The sequence below is a fragment of the Hyla sarda genome, chromosome 13 (assembly GCF_029499605.1).
Source record: "Hyla sarda isolate aHylSar1 chromosome 13, aHylSar1.hap1, whole genome shotgun sequence".
Taxonomy (NCBI): Eukaryota; Metazoa; Chordata; class Amphibia; order Anura; family Hylidae; genus Hyla; species Hyla sarda.
In genome coordinates, this window is record NC_079201.1 from 31,038,309 (window position 1) to 31,055,161 (window position 16,853).

The 16,853-nt window shown below is 44.9% G+C and overlaps 1 long non-coding RNA gene across 4 annotated transcripts in view; it reads right to left on the reverse strand.

Annotated features, from left to right (window-relative positions):
* The window catches only part of LOC130297470 (uncharacterized), a 122,778-nt gene that overhangs the window by 5,929 nt on the left and 99,996 nt on the right, over window positions 1-16,853 (reverse strand). For 3 of the 4 annotated variants that reach the window (XR_008849554.1, XR_008849553.1, XR_008849556.1), the window contains exons 4-5: window positions 8,642-8,681; window positions 7,266-7,386 (exon numbers count right to left, since the gene is read on the reverse strand). This is a non-coding gene — a long non-coding RNA (uncharacterized LOC130297470). The remainder of the gene's footprint in view (window positions 1-7,265; window positions 7,387-8,641; window positions 8,682-16,853) is intronic. The other variant, XR_008849555.1, reaches the window with a different exon arrangement.

The following is a 16,853-nucleotide window of genomic DNA, read 5'->3' on the forward strand; positions in this document are numbered from 1 at the left end:
TGTAAGTCTATAGGAGGGGGCGTTATGCAAAGATGTATTGACTATGTGTTACCTATATAGTGGAGCATAGGCTAATATTTAAGAATAATTTGGAGGTTTTTGTGCCTTTTGCTTATATCTTTTTGCTGATGTGGCCTGGGAAAGGTTCCATTTTGGTTTACAAATGCACCATGATTTGTGACTCTGTAGTGCAGCCTACATTCCCTATGAATCCTCTTACTTTGGTTGGGGTGTTTGATTATTGCAGCTATAGGAGCAGATAGGAGCTCCAGTTGCCGAATCCGGTGGTGAGTGCGGATATACACTTTTTTTTCTTCATACTTTTGATATTGCTACCTACCCTTTCATTTATCCTAGCACCTCCACCCGGCCATTTCGATTGCTGGCTATCTATATGCCTATCTGTTGCCTGTGTTAAGCATTTGGTGCCGTCCCTGCCTTTCCTACCCACACGTGATTATTGCAGCTGGTCATTTCATCAGGCTGCTGGTGCTGAAGATTACCCACAAGTAGGAAGGTGTCAGTTCACACTGTGCAGTTCTGATGCGATTTCTTACTCAAAGTGTGTTTTTAGAGAAATATTTCCATAAGGTGAAAGTTAAATTAATACTGAATGTTTCACAAATTTTTACTGCATATTTGCTGTTGTTGCAAATATTCTGGTATCAATTTCACAATTTTGCACAATTGTTGTACGATATCCATATATCGTACCATATATTTTTGCCTTTCTTTGGGGAAAATCACATTAAAAACAGAAAAAAACACAAGAAGAAAAAACATAAGGGCCCTGACTTATCAATCTGTCTGAGACAGGAACTGCAGTGATTTTCTCAAGCAACCAATCACAGCTAAGCTTTCATTTTACCTGAGCTCCTTAAGATATTAAACATGAGCTGTGATTGGTTGCTTGGGAAAATCACTCCAGTTTCTGTCTCCAATGTCGCCAATGTGTGAATACAGCCTCAAGGGAGGTGTATGACTTCCATATCCTGATCCCATAGAGATAGCAGATGGAGCTGGGAGGGTGGGGAGGGGTGTGGGAGCTAGAAGGAGGGAATTGGTTGATGATGATGTCATCTTGTTGTAACCATTAGGCACTGGAAGATTTGGAAGGTCAGCAATGTGATCATATGAACAAATTAGAGTAGTAAAACACATAGATGAGGTTGCACTGGAAGAAAACAAATGGCAATAGTAGGACTAGTGATATATATATGTGTGTGTGTGTGTGTGTGTGTGTGTGTGTGTGTAAAAAAAAAAACAGGATTATTTAAAAAAAAAAAATTTTAAAAGTTAGAATTATAAAGGTCAGTTCCAATCTGTAATTTGGTTCTGTTTTTATCTATTTTATTATTTTTTCAAATAACTTGCTTTAAACAAGATTTAGATTTACTTACAATGTTTATGAGGAAGCAAAGCTATTCAGCACGCACAGCCAGGCTAGTAAGTCCTAGACTCCTGGTGTATTGCCTGCCTTTACATGCTAAACTGTTGAACTCCTACCACTTGGAAGCCTAAGGCTGGGTTCACACTGCATAATTTCTGGGCAGAATTTCTGCCGGAGATCGAGCCGGCGGCGGTAGGACCGAGCAGACGGCAATGTAGTCCACGCGGTCCTAGTGCCGCCGTCACAAAATCTGCCCAGAAATTCCACAGTGAACCTAGCCAAGGGTCTATTCCTACGGCAGAATTTTCGCTTGAATGAATGTCCTATGAATGAAGGGTCCTTTTCTTGATAAATCAGCTGTTGGTGTGTAAAAGGCCAACCAAGCCTTCTGTTGTCCAAATTCGTTACGAATTTCAGGAAAAATTGCTTCATTAAACTCCATTTAGTGCGGTCCAGGCTCCAGGGGCAGGGCATCTAAAATGGAGGATCCACATGTGAGGACATGGGGCAAGGAATCCTGGGAAGGCATGAATGAGGGGTAGGCGGGATGACCCTGAATCACATGCAGCATGCAGCCCATCAGCAGCCAGCCACCCCTGTGATGTCACAGCCCTATATAGTTGGCAGTTTGCGGCCAGTCACAAGCTGAACGCTGAACGATCGCAACACCACCTCCCACGCCACTCTCCTCATCACTACTTGCCCGCCTAGCGGAGGAAGCGGCAGATGACTCCTCCACTTTTTGGCTGGGCAGTAGCTGCCGGTCCCTCTAGTAGATCGTCGTCACTAAATAGTGGAACTAAACAACGGGAAGAACATCTTGTCTGCGCTGCGACAAGGAATCCTGAGGCATGCGCCCTGCATGGCACAGGTGTTCAATCTGGTTGTCAAGCGGTTCCTGAAGTTTTCCCCCCATCTGCAAGACATCCTAACAATGGGAAGGAAACTTTGCATGCACTTCAGCCACTCGTACACTGCAAAGCACACCCTCCTTGAGCTGCAGCATCAGAACGGCATCCCCCCTGATTTGAGACGTTTCCACACGTTGGAATTCCACCCTCCATATGTTGGACCGACTATTATAAGAGAAAAGCCATCACCGATTTCTTGATGATCCAAGAGGATAGGGGGACTCTCATGTGTAACTTCAATGTCAACAAGTAGCAGCTCATATGTGACACCTGCCATTTGCTCAGGTACTTTGAGGAAGCCACATTATCAGTCAGTCACCAGGATTACGGGATGAATGACGTCATTCCACTGTTTCATTTACTACAACACGTGTTGGAAACGATGGCTGGTCACGGCACTGGTGAAGTGGCACCTACATCTCACGGCCGCATGAGCCCTGTGAGGGCTGAACTGGAGGAGGAGGGGGAGGGGCACAGTGGAGAACATTTTAAGTTTTGCGAGATGCATGGTTTTTCTAGTCATCTGACAGGAGACGAGGAGCAGGAGCAGCCAGAGGAGCTAGAGGGTTATGAGGCAGTATGCATCAGAGATGGAGGCAGGGAGTCCCTCCGAGTCACTTGCACAAATGGCACGATGCATGCTCATTTGCTTGCGTAGTGACCGCCGAATTGTCACCATTCGGCAGCTGGATGACTTCTGGCTTTCTACCTTATTTGTCCCTCGCTTCTGCCACCAAATGGGGGCCTTTTTTACACCCACTAAGAGGGAGGACAAACTGACCTACTACAGAGACATCCTACGTAGTCAGTTGGCCGATGCCTATCTGCGCCATCGTCCATCCTCACGCAGGTCTGACTCGGGGGGCCCTCTGCGTTCACCTTCCACTGCCATAGCTGCTGTGGAGGGGGGGGGGGTTGCAGGAGCAGTACCAGCTCCATCAGCAGCAGCCTGAGTCTACCATCGCTGATGTGTAGCTTTCTTCACCCGCATAGTGAAGCAACTCATAAGCAGCAGGTAGACCTGGAGCAGGACCTGAACCAGAAGGCCACCACCTTGACATGACCATGTCAACACACCTTGAAGATCCGCTGGACTTCTGGGAAGCCAAACTTGATTTGTAGCCGGTGCCATAGTAGCCCCAAGGAGAACTCGTCTGTCCACGAAAAATGTGGAAAGACTGACCTTTTTTCAAGATGAATTAGGCATGGATCCACCAGGATTTCCACCCACCAATGCCTGATGCATCAGCGTAGATTGACCATGGTGCCACACCAACCCTTAACAAATATGGATAGTGCAAAATATATTTAAAGTGCTGCTCCCCAGTTACAGACATTCCTCCGCATCAGAGTATATGCATTAGCTAAAACTTAACTTTTCTTAGGATAAAATATATGAACCCCCAATTTTTTTTTAAATCAAACAAAAGGAAAGATGTGCAAAAAACACCATGGGCCACCTACACCACCAAGTATTGATGTGATGCAAAGACCTCTAAAAGGTGGAAGGGAACAACGTATGGTCCATTGTAACCAGTGGGGGTAAAAACTTCCCCTGTAAGGCCCTACTCTCGCATTATTGATTCCCTTCTCGGCAAGTGTTACTCGCCCTAAAAAGGGTGGCCGCACACAGGAACCTCTTCCTATTTCCACCTACAAACACTACCATTTCACAGGGTTTTTAGGTGGAAATAGGGAGAGTTTCCTGTGTGGGACTGCCCTTTTCAGGGCGAGTAAAACTTGTCAAGAAGGGAATTAATAATGCGAGAGTAGGGTCTTACAGGGGAAGTTTTTACCCCCACAGGTTACAATGAACTATACGTTGTTCCTTTCCACCTTTTAGAGGTCTTTGCATCACATCAATACTTGGTGCTGTAGGTGGCACATGGTGTTTTTTGCACACCTTTCCTTTTGTTTGATTTCCCAAAAATTTGGGGTACATATATTTTATCCTAACAATATTATTAAAAGTTAAAGGGGTATTCCGTGCAAAAACATTTCATCCCCTATCCAAAGGATAGGGGATAAGATGTCTGATCGCGGGGGGCCCGCCGCTGAGACCTGTGATCTCCCTGCAGCACCCGCATTCTATGCGGGAGCTGCATCTCCAGTTTCAGAAACCGTTGGGTTTTTGCCTGGAATACCCCTTTAAGTTTTACGTAATACATATCCTCCATACTTACTTGTGCACACTAACACTTTTACAAAAGAGACTGGTTTCTTCTGCCTACCTGCCTCAGCTACTATTCTGATCCTGCCACCCGCCTGATGCCACACATCTGATGCCAAGTTCTCCTTTTTCACCCACCTTTGTCACCGGGTACTGGTATTGCCACCCACCGCCCCACTATGTCACCGGGTCACTTTCAGGACTCCTGATGCTGCTGATGCCACCTCCAGGCTGTCTCATACAGCCACCATATGTTCTCCTCATGCTGCCGCCACCTCCAGGCTGTCTCATTCTGCAACTATATGGTCTCCTCATGCTTTTGCCACCTCCACGCTGTGTCATTCAGCCACTATATGGTCTCCTTATGCTGCTCCCAACTCCAGGCTGTGTCATTCAGCCACTATATGGTCTCCTCAAGGTAAAGTGTTCTACACCCCTATTGAGGCTCTCTGTAGGCCAGAAATAGCCATTTTTAATACAGATTCCCCGCGAATAAATTCGTACCGAACCTAATTTTTTCAGAAAATTTGGCTAATCGGCAGAATCAAATTTTTCTAAAATTCGCTCATCTCTAGTCATGAGCACAGCTGATAACTATAGGAAGAACAAAGGAAGCAGTTACATTGGCCCCTGGTGGATGAATGGACCCAGGTGTTACTGACCACAAGCATAGGTTATGTACAGTGGGGACAACAAGTATTTAAGACACTGCCGATTGTGAAGGTTTTCCTACTTAGAAAGCATATCATAGGTACTCTTAAACCATGAGAGAAGGAATCTAAAACAAAAATCCAGAAAATCACATTGTATGATTTAAAAAAAAATCTGTTGCATTTTATTGCATGAAATAAGTATTTGATCACCTACCAACCAGTAAGAATTCTGGCTCTCACAGGCCTGTTATTTTTTTTTTTAAGAAGCCTGTTCTCCACTCATTATCTGTATAAACTCTATCTTTTTTAAAAGACACCTGTCCACAAACAAACAGACTCCAACCTTTCCACAATGGCCAATACCAGAGAGCTGTGTAAAGACATCAGGGATAAAATTGTAACCTGCACAAGGCTTGGATGGGCTACAGGATAATAGGCAAGCAGCTTGATGAGAAGGCAACAACTATTGGCGTAATCATAAAAAAAAAAATGGAAGAAGTTCAAGGTGACAGTCAATCTCCCTCGGTCTGGGGCTCCATGCAAGATCTCACCTTGTGGGGCATCAATTATCATAAGGAAGGTGAGGGATCTGCCCAGAACTACACGGCAGGACCTGGTCAATGACATGAAGAGAGTTGGGATGATAGTCTCCAAGAAAACCATTAGTAACATACTCTGCCATTGTGGATTCAATTCTTGCAGTACACTCAAGGGCCACCTGCTCAAGCCAGCGTATGTCCAGGCCTCTCTGAAGGTTGCCAATGGGACAAGGTCCTGTGGTCTGATGAGACAAAAATAGAGCTTTTTGGTCTTAATTTCACTCGCCGTGTTTGGAGGATGAAGAAAAATGAGTACAACTCAAAGAACACCATCCCAACTGTGAAGCATGGAAGTGGAAACACAATTCTTTGGGGCTGCTTTTCTGCAGAGGGGACAGGACGACTGCACCGTATTGAGGGGAGGATGGATGGGGCCATGCATCTCAAGATCTTTGCCAAACACCTCTTTCCCCCAGTAAGAGCATTGAAAATGGGTCCTGGCTAGGTCTTCCAGCATGACAAATAAGGAGTGGCTCCGTAAGAAGCATCTCAAGGTCCTGGGGTGACCTAGCCAGTCTCTAGACCTGAACCCAATAGAAAATCTTTGAAGGGATCTGAAAGTCCGTATTGCCCAACCTGAAGGATCTGGAGAAGGTCTGTATGGAGGAGTGGGCCAAAATCCCGAGGAGTGGGCAAAAATGCTGCAGTGTGTGCAAACCTGGTCAAGAACTACAGGAAACATTTCATCTCTGTAACTGCAAACAAAGTTTTCTGTACCAAATAATAAGTTATGCTTTTCTGATGTATTAAATACTTAGGTCATGCAATAAAATGTGAATACATTTTTTTTAAATCATACAATGTGATTTTCAGGATTTTTGTTTTAGATTTCGTCTATTAAGAGTACCTATGATTAAAATTATAGATCTATACATGCTTTGTAAGTAGGAAAACCTGAAAAATCGGCCTTGTATCAAATACTTGTTCTCCCCATTATAGCAGTTGTGGCATGAAGCTTGAGCAAACCGAATGGTTCCTCTGTTCCATAGGAAACCCCAGTACTATAAATGATGTGTTATAGTTACAGAGCACCATAAGAGATTTTGCATCATGTTATGCCTCTCAAGCAATTTTCTTCAGCTATACGCCTAAAATACCTTTTAGGAACCAGAATCTTTCCTAACACATTACAGATCTTTAAAGGCTATGCCAGGTCAGATCAGAGAACTTGACCAAAAGATTATTGTACAAATATGGATATCATATATTTTGTGGTATACCCCTGTCACATATATATGTGTAGATGTGTATAGTGCATACAGAGATGACACCTCCAAAGGAAGGTGATAACGCATTTTGGTGCCTCGTACAAGCTGAGTTTGATTTAGAATCTCAAAGAAATTAATCTCATTTGATCAAGCTAAGTAGAGACACTGAACCATTACCCATTTGGGGACAATTGGCACAGTTGTGTCACTCTAAAATACTACAACTTTTCAGTCACACAGGCTCCAGAGCTCTACTGTCAAGAGAGTGTGTTAGCAGCCCACTGCTGGGAATACTACTGTAACAACTATTATATTTGGATTGAGAGAGACGTACCCACAGCTCCTGGAATTTACAGTTGGATTCCTCAGTGTAATCTTGGGGGTCCCAAGAGTCAAGATGGGGCTGCCCTCTGCCGCTCTGCTGCAGTCTTCTTCTCTGGTCTGTCTTTTGGCTCCTAAATGAAAACTACAGCTTTGTCATAAAAACACATCGTGTAAAACACTAGCACCATACTACTGAATAAAAAATAAATAAAACATTGAAAATGTCATGATAATCTGACCCCCCCCCCCCCCCATTATGCCTATGATCATGGGGAGATCATAGTAAAGCTGTAAGGTTACTGAAATAAGCAATTGAATGTATCTATATGTATCTACCATTCAGCTTCATAAAGAATACATGATGGCAGTATCAGAAAAACTAACATAATTATCCATCATGATAGGTAAACGGGCAATATATGTGCAAAGCAAGGGGAGCAGGTATAGAATGAGTGCCAGGTACCAAAATCATAAAGATTCTATAAAGGTAAGAAGGGAACATATATAGTTTGGTGTCAGGATGTAAGGTGGTAAAAGAGGCCTGGTGATATCCAGGGTTGCCAAGTCTTAAGATAATTTTAATATAACAGAGATTTGTAGAAATGGGAAGCTGTATGAATTCCAGCAGCCATGCAGATAAACTTGGATAGTTTGTGGGTCTGGTTTCTTAAGCCGTTGGGTTTGTCGGCTTATAAGAAAACAGAGGGTCCATAAACATGTTTTATTGTCCCAATGTATAAATGAGAAACTGAACAACTTTACAGGAGGTCATAACTTAATGTTTCCTATTGTTTTTTTTTTTCTATATCTTCTATACAGCCTTATGTGTTTTCATGGTAATAGATGACATATGGACTTGGTATAATCTGTTCTTTACTTTGATAACCTATCCATTGTAGCATATAATAGTGGAAAAAGGGGAAAAAGAATGACTCCATGAATGAGTACAGAGAGTTTATTTATTTGCTTTCATGGAGATACAGGCCGACATTTATCATTGTGTTTAGACAGTTTTTTGTGTCTACAAAAGGCACAAAAAGGCGCAAGCAGGGTTTATTTGCGCCTTTTTTGCACCTTTTTGTTTACACATTTCTGCTGATTTTGAGTTGCAATCCACTGATTTTGACAATACACATGATATGGAAGGGTTTTATCAACTGCGCCTTTTTGTGAAAAGGTGTAAAAAAGGCGCAAAGCCACTGAAAAGTCTCTAAAACTACACCAGCCCAGACTTGGTGTAGCTTTTTGGTGTATGTGAAGATAGAAATTTCAGAAAATGTGACCTGCACAAAATGTATCAAATGCTCTGCGACCATTTAATAAGTTTTGTGTTCCTACACATTACCAACACACACAAAAAAGGTGTAAAAAAAATGCTTCACTTACACTACAATGATAAATATGGGCCACATTGTCCACATAGGAGCTGTAGAGACAAAACAAAGGCATCGAGACAATAAAAATAATTTGGCCAAACATAACCTTTAGGAAGCTCAGTATCAACATATTGCACCTAAAAAAATGTGCCCTTCAAATATATTTGGTGTTAAATAATTTAGGGGAACTTTGGAACACAACATTTTATCCCCTATCCACAACATAAGGGATAAGTGTCTGATCGCGGCGCGGCTGACCGCTGGGACCTGCTCGATCTTCTGTCTGATGCCCCTGTGTTCAGAACACTGACTCTTCTTTTGCTCTGAGCTGCGGTAGTCGACACGTCCACGCCATGTATCTATATGGGAGAGGTGAAAAAAACAGAGCTTGTGTATCTCTGGCTCTCCCATAGAGATGCATGGAGGGGGCATGTTGACCACAACGTCGTGTGGTGGTCGCTCAGTGCATGAGGAGTTTTGGGGGCCGGGCAGAAGATCACGGTGGGTCCCAGTGGTCAGAAGCCCCGTAGTTGGACACTTATCCCCTATTTTGTTGATAGGGGATAAGCTGTTATGTACTAGAGTTAAATTAAGGTGGCAGTTGGAAAATACTAGAATTTGATTTACGATCTAGCCAAATGTGTGAAATCATTAAAGAATAGACATGCACATGAATTGGTTAAAAGTCAATCCAATCTGTTATAAACCTAATAAACTAGACCCTATAGATTGGCTCAACTTATTGGAGCCAAAAAAGGTTATTGCCAATAGCAACTAGGGATGTCCCGATACCGATACTGGACATTTGCACGAGTACTTGTACTAGTGCATATGTCCCTGATACCTAATCTGATACCTGCCGTGGGAGTCCCGCCGGCAGGTATCACAGAGTTGTGGTAAGCAGCCTGCACCCTCTGCTCCTGAGCTATGCAGTACACTCTGCAGCAGAGCACACATCATAGCCGGGACCGCCTTTAGACACCGCGATCAAAGTTGATCGCGGCGTCTAAAAGTCCTGAGATTAACAGCCGGTTAGCTCAGGGATGCTGATCGGGATCACTGCGGTTTATTCGCGGTGTCCCGATCAGCTGTGAGGATGACTGGTGCTCGTCCGATCGTCGATCTGGTACTGCTGCCAGACATGGCGGGCATTAGCAAAGAAGCGCCGATAACACTGATCACTGCTATGCTATGGCATAGCATTGATCAGTGCATGCAATCTACAGATTGCATGTAATAGTCCCCTATGTGGACTAAAAAAGATTTAATTTAATCACCCCCTTTTAAAAAAAAGTTTAAATAAAATTAAAAAAAATATATATTTTTTAATATAAAAAGCCCTTTCTCTTATAAAAACTTAAAAACACCCCTTTTTCCTATTCATACGGGTGGATCCACAGCGTATTTTACGCTGCGGATCCACCGCTGAAAGACTGCTACATGCTGCCTTTAGATGTGCCTGCTCGGAGCAGCAATATGCCGCTTCGAGCAGAAACACTCAAGCGTATTGCTGCTCCGAGCAGGCACATCTAAAGACACCACGTAGCGGTCCTTCAGCAGCGGATCCGCAGCATAAAATACGCTTTGGATCTGCCCCTGTTTCCTTAATGAAGAAAAAAAAAACTGTCACATGACATTGAAAAAAGTATCAGTAATTGGTATCGGTACTGGTGCTCGGTCTTAAAAAATGGTATCGGGACATCCCTAATGGAAACCATAGTGGAATAGAAATATTGATAGTGTCCTCCAAAGTCTGAAGTATGCTGGAGTTCCTTAGTCTTTCTGGTTTGCTGGCTGTGACATTGTTGCTGGGCTGACTGCTAATTCAAAATGTGCAGAAGTTATCAACTTGTCAGCGCATCATAGAGAACGTTGCTTCCACTCTGACTTCATGTGAATGACTGCAGTGTGTGACCATGACAAGTCAGGGTCTCATTGGGTCATATTGTTCCTTTTCCAGCCTAAAAACTTACCAAGAGTCAGTTAGTGGCCTAATTAAAGTATTATTTTATATATCATGGAAAGTAATGTAACATTACTAAAAGACACATATTGATACAGATATGTAACATTTCTTAAGTTTTCCCACATCTAAAAATCGAAACAGATAATTAAAGTAATAACAATGTCCTAATAATGGAAACATACACAAAAGCTTTCTTAAGAGTATAATAAGGGTAAAAGTCAACAAATGTGTGGTCAATATATTTAAAAACAGTGCGTAATTGCAGTGTCCCACTACATGGACCTGTAGGACAAGAATGTTGGTTGAAGGTCTGTTTTACTGAAGTTGTACTGTTTTCTGCCATCAACATTGTACTGTAGTTTCTGATCTTAGACAAGCCAAGATTCGTCTAGGGGAAATGTGTATAAAATTTAGACATAGAAGTTACCCTAAGACATTATTAAACTCCCACAGAAATGAATTATCTATAATGGATGGTGAGACTATATTACAACCCTGTCCTAAAAAATCTAGTAATAGGATTCCATTTGTTTCCTCATATAGTAACAATATCAATAAGATTACTAACATTATACGTGATTATTGGGTTCTATTGAGTAAAACACTTGGTATCACTGAGTATCCTGTAGTGGCTTATGGGAAAGGAAAATTTCTTAAAGATTGTCTGACACAGGCCGATGTAGACAGCTTCAAGCAGTCCTCTAGTGGGCAATCTAATTTTCCTTGCATGTCATATAGTCATTGGAATAGCATAATAAAAGGTGACACCTTACATCATCCATATATAGGTCATCCCTTTAAGATTAATGGTCGTTATACATGTCGTTCTAGTTTTGTTATCTATATGTTGTAATGCCCATGTGGTTTATTTTATGCAGGAGAAACTACCAATTGTCAGGGACCGACCAGGGGGACAGGGAGAGGGAGTCCTAAACTGACCCTAAAACAACTCTCCCTACCTACTTGCCTATCCACCCTAAATGATGGATCGACAACTGGGGGCCGGTCCCTCCCTGAGTTAAAGTGCAGTGGGCTTAAAAATACTTACTAATAAACAGTCAGTCACAAACCAGAAACATAGCAAGAACATAGAACTCTAAAGTATTAAGTTAAGAGCACAAATCAGTGAGAAGCATAGATGACAATATAGACCTATGGTAAAGCACAGAGGAAAACACTAGCTAAGTGATCATATACTCTAAGATCCGTGCATGTAAAAAAACTCCAAAGATCTGAACAAAGAACTAATAAGCAAATAGAGTTCAAAACACCAGACAGGAAAACCGATGAGTCTAAACAGACTCCAGGAACAGACAGGAATATAGCATAATCCCCCAGAACCTCATAGACACAAAGTCCCCAGGGACCAGTAACAGGGATCTATTGCTAAACAGAAATAATCGCAATCCCTCTTACAACCTCCAGTAGACACAGAGTCCCTATGGATAGGTAACATGGATCCCTAGTTACAACTCAGAAAACAGATACAACAGGATATAATTATAGAACACTGTTCACACTGAACACAAGACAGGAATCACAATCCCTCAGAAAGCCTCCAGTATACACGAAGTCCACATGGACAGGTAATAGGGATCTCTAGCTCAGAGCCTCCTGTAGACACAGGAATGTCCTTATGGAGCAATAACACAGAAAACGGATACAAGAGAAAATACAGTGTGAACAGATACATAACAGAAAGAATATACAAATCCTAAAACCGACTAAACAAACTTAAAATCACAGCTTACAATCTACTAAGAGCATGCCACATAACCATGGCTAAAACCAGAACATACTAGGTGCATGCTAAGACAGATATCGCTCAAATAAAGAGTGTTTCACCAAAAGCTCCATAGCAGCATGTCAGGATCTCAGGAAGTGAAAATTTCAAATGTCTCAATCACCAGCCCAGAAGCTAGGCTGAGCTGATCCTTATCTAGACACACCCTAAGAGCTATGGAATAGAATGCCAAAGGCTTTGTTACGCCGAGCGCTCCGGGTCCCCGCTCCTCCCCGGAGCGCTCGCAGCATCCTCTCATTCGCAGCGCCCCGGTCAGACCTGCTGACCGGGTGCGCTGCAATATCACTCTCAGCCGGGATGCGATTCGCGATGCGGGAGGCGCCCGCTCGCGATGCGCATCCCGGCTCCCGTACCTGACTCGTTCCCCGTCTGTCTTGTCCCGGCGCGCGCGGCCCCGCTCCTTAGGGCGCACGCGCCCCGGGTCTCTGCAATTTAAAGGGCCACTGCGCCACTGATTGGCGCAGCAGGCTTAATCAGTGTGTTCACCTGTGCACTCCCTACTTATACCTCACTTCCCCTGCACTCCCTCGCCGGATCTTGTTGCCATTGTGCCAGTGAAAGCATTTCCTTGTGTGTTCCTAGCCTGTGTTCCAGACCTCCTGCCGTTGCCCCTGACTACGATCCTTGCTGCCTGCCCTGACCTTCTGCTACGTCCGACCTTGCTCTTGTCTACTCCCTTGTACCGCGCCTATCTTCAGCAGTCAGAGAGGTTGAGCCGTTGCTGGTGGATACGACCTGGTTGCTACCGCCGCTGCAAGACCATCCCGCTTTGCGGCGGGCTCTGGTGAATACCAGTAGCAACTTAGAACCGGTCCACCAACACGGTCCACGCCAATCCCTCTCTGGCACAGAGGATCCACCTCCTGCCAGCCGAATCGTGACAGTAGATCCGGCCATGGATCCCGCTGAAGTCCCACTGCCAGTTGTCGCCGACCTCACCACGGTGGTCGCCCAGCAGTCGCAACAGATAGCGCAACAAGGCCACCAGCTGTCTCAACTGACCGTGATGCTACAGCAGCTATTACCACAGCTCCAGCAACAATCTCCTCCGCCAGCTCCTGCACCTCCTCCGCAGCGAGTGGCCGCTTCCGGCCTACGATTATCCTTGCCGGATAAATTTGATGGGGACTCTAAGTTTTGCTGTGGCTTTCTTTCGCAATGTTCCCTGCACTTGGAGATGATGTCGGACCAGTTTCCTACTGAAAGGTCTAAGGTGGCTTTCGTAGTCAGCCTTCTGTCTGGGAAAGCTCTGTCATGGGCAACACCGCTCTGGGACCGCAATGACCCTGTCACTGCCTCTGTACACTCCTTCTTCACGGAGATTCGAAGTGTCTTTGAGGAACCTGCCGAGCCTCTTCTGCTGAGACTGCCCTGCTGAACCTGGTCCAGGGTAATTCTTCTGTTGGCGAGTATGCCATCCAATTCCGTACTCTTGCCTCCGAATTATCCTGGAATAATGAGGCCCTCTGCGCGACCTTTAAAAAAGGCCTATCCAGCAACATTAAAGATGTGCTGGCCGCACGAGAAATTCCTTGCCACCCGCATTGACATGCGTTTTTCCGAAAGGCGTCAGGAGCTCCGCCAGGATATGGACTTTGTTCGCACGAGGTGGTTTCTCTCCCCGGCTCCTCTCTCCTCTGGTCCACTGCAATCCGTTCCTGTGCCTCCCGCCGTGGAGGCTATGCAAGTTGACCGGTCTCGCTTGACACCTCAAGAGAGGACACGACGCCGCATGGAGAATCTGTGCCTGTACTGTGTCGGTACCGAACACTTCTTGAAGGATTGTCCTATCCGTCCTCCCCGCCTGGAAAGACGTACGCTGACTCCGCACAAAGGTGAGACAGTTCTTGATGTGAACTCTGCTTCTCCACGCCTTACTGTGCCTGTGCGGATATCTTCTTTTACCTTCTCCTTCTCTGCTATGGCCTTCTTGGATTCCGGATCTGCAGGAAATTTTATTTTGGCCTCTCTCATCAACAGGTTCAACATCCCGGTGACCAGTCTCGCCAGACCCCTCTACATCAATTCTGTTAACAATGAAAGATTGGACTGTACCGTGCGTTACCGCACGGAACCTCTCCTAATGTGCATCGGACCCCATCACGAAAAAATTAAATTTTTGGTCCTCTCCAACTGCACTTCTGAAATTCTTCTCGGATTACCGTGGCTTCAACGCCATTCCCCAACCCTTGATTGGTCCACAGGAGAAATCAAGAACTGGGGTACTTCTTGTCACAAGGACTGTCTTAAACCGGTTCCCAGTACTCCCTGTCATGACCCTGTGGTTCCTCCTGTATCCGGTCTTCCTAAGGCTTATATGGACTATGCTGACGTTTTTTGCAAAAAGCAAGCTGAGACTTTACCTCCTCACAGGCCTTATGACTGTCCTATTGACCTCCTCCCGGGTACTACTCCACCCCGGGGCAGAATCTATCCTCTGTCTGCTCCAGAGACTCTTGCCATGTCGGAGTACATCCAGGAGAATTTAAAAAAGGGGGTTATCCGCAAGTCCTCCTCTCCTGCCGGAGCTGGATTTTTTTTTGTGTCCAAAAAAGATGGCTCCCTACGCCCTTGCATTGATTACTGTGGACTTAATAAAATCACGGTAAAAAAACGCTACCCCTTACCTCTTATCTCGGAACTCTTTGATCACTTACAAGGTGCCCACATCTTTACCAAACTGGACTTAAGAGGTGCTTATAATCTCATCCGCATCAGGGAGGGGGACGAATGGAAGACTGCATTTAACACCAGAGATGGACACTTTGAGTATCTGGTCATGCCCTTTGGCGTGTGCAACGCCCCTGCCGTCTTCCAAGACTTTGTTAATGAAATTTTTCGTGATCTCCTATATTCCTGTGTTGTTGTTTATCTGGACGATATTCTGATTTTTTCTGCCAACTTAGAAGAACACCGCCAGCATGTCCGCATGGTTCTTCAGAGACTTCGGGGCAATCAACTTTATGCCAAAATGGAGAAATGTCTCTTCGAATGTCAATCTCTTCCTTTCCTAGGATACTTGGTCTCTGGCCAGGGACTACAAATGGAACCAGATAAACTTTCTGCCGTCTTAGATTGGCCACGCCCCTCCGGACTCTGTGCTATCCAACGTTTTTTGGGGTTCGACAATTATTACAGACAATTTATTCCACACTTTTCCACTATTGTGGCTCCTATCGTGGCTTTAACCAAGAAAAATGCCAATCCCAAGTCCTGGTCTCCCCAAGCGGAAGACGCATTTAAACATCTCAAGTCTGCCTTTTCTTCTGCTCCCGTGCTCTCCAGACCTGACCCATCTAAACCCTTCCTATTGGAGGTTGATGCCTCCCCAGTGGGAGCTGGAGCTGTCCTTCTACAAAAAAATTCTTCCGGGCATGCTGTGACTTGTGGGTTTTTTCTAGGACCTTCTCTCCGGCGGAGAGAAACTACTCCATCGGTGATCGAGAACTACTGGCCATTAAATTGGCGCTTGAGGAATGGAGGCACCTGCTGGAGGGATCAAAATTTCCAGTTATCATATACACTGATCACAAGAATCTCTCCTATCTCCAGTCTGCCCAACGACTGAACCCTCGCCAGGCTAGGTGGTCGTTGTTCTTTGCCCGTTTTAACTTTGAAATCCATTTTCGCCCTGCTGACAAGAACATTAGGGCCGATGCCCTCTCTCGTTCTTCTGATGCCTCTGAAGTAGAGGTCTCCCCACAACACATCATTCCTCCTGACTGTCTGATCTCCACTTCTCCAGCCTCCATCAGGCAAACTCCTCCAGGGAAGACCTTCGTTTCTCCACGCCAGCGTCTCGGGATTCTCAAATGGGGACACTCCTCCCACCTCGCAGGCCATGCGGGCATCAAAAAATCCTTGCAACTCATCTCTCGTTTTTATTGGTGGCCGACTCTGGAGACTGATGTTGTTGATTTTGTGCGGGCCTGTACTGTCTGTGCCCGGGATAAGACTCCTCGCCAGAAGCCTGCTGGTCTCCTTCATCCTCTGCCTGTCCCTGAACAGCCTTGGTCACAGATTGGTATGGACTTTATTACAGACTTGCCCTCATCCCGTGGTAACACAGTTGTTTGGGTGGTCGTTGATCGAATTTCCAAGATGGCACATTTTATTCCTCTTCCTGGTCTTCCTTCAGCGCCTCAGTTGGCAAAGCAATTTTTTGTACACATTTTTCGCCTTCACGGTTTGCCCTCGCATATCGTCTCGGATAGAGGCGTCCAATTCGTGTCTAAATTCTGGAGGGCCCTCTGTAAACAGCTCAAGATCAAATTAAACTTCTCTTCTTCTTATCTTCCCCAATCCAATGGGCAAGTAGAAAGAATTAATCAGGTCCTGGGTGACTATTTACGGCATTTTGTTTCCTCCCGCCAGGATGACTGGGCAGATCTTCTACCATGGGCCGAATTCTCATACAACTTCAGAGTCTCCGAATCTTCTGCTAAGTCCCCA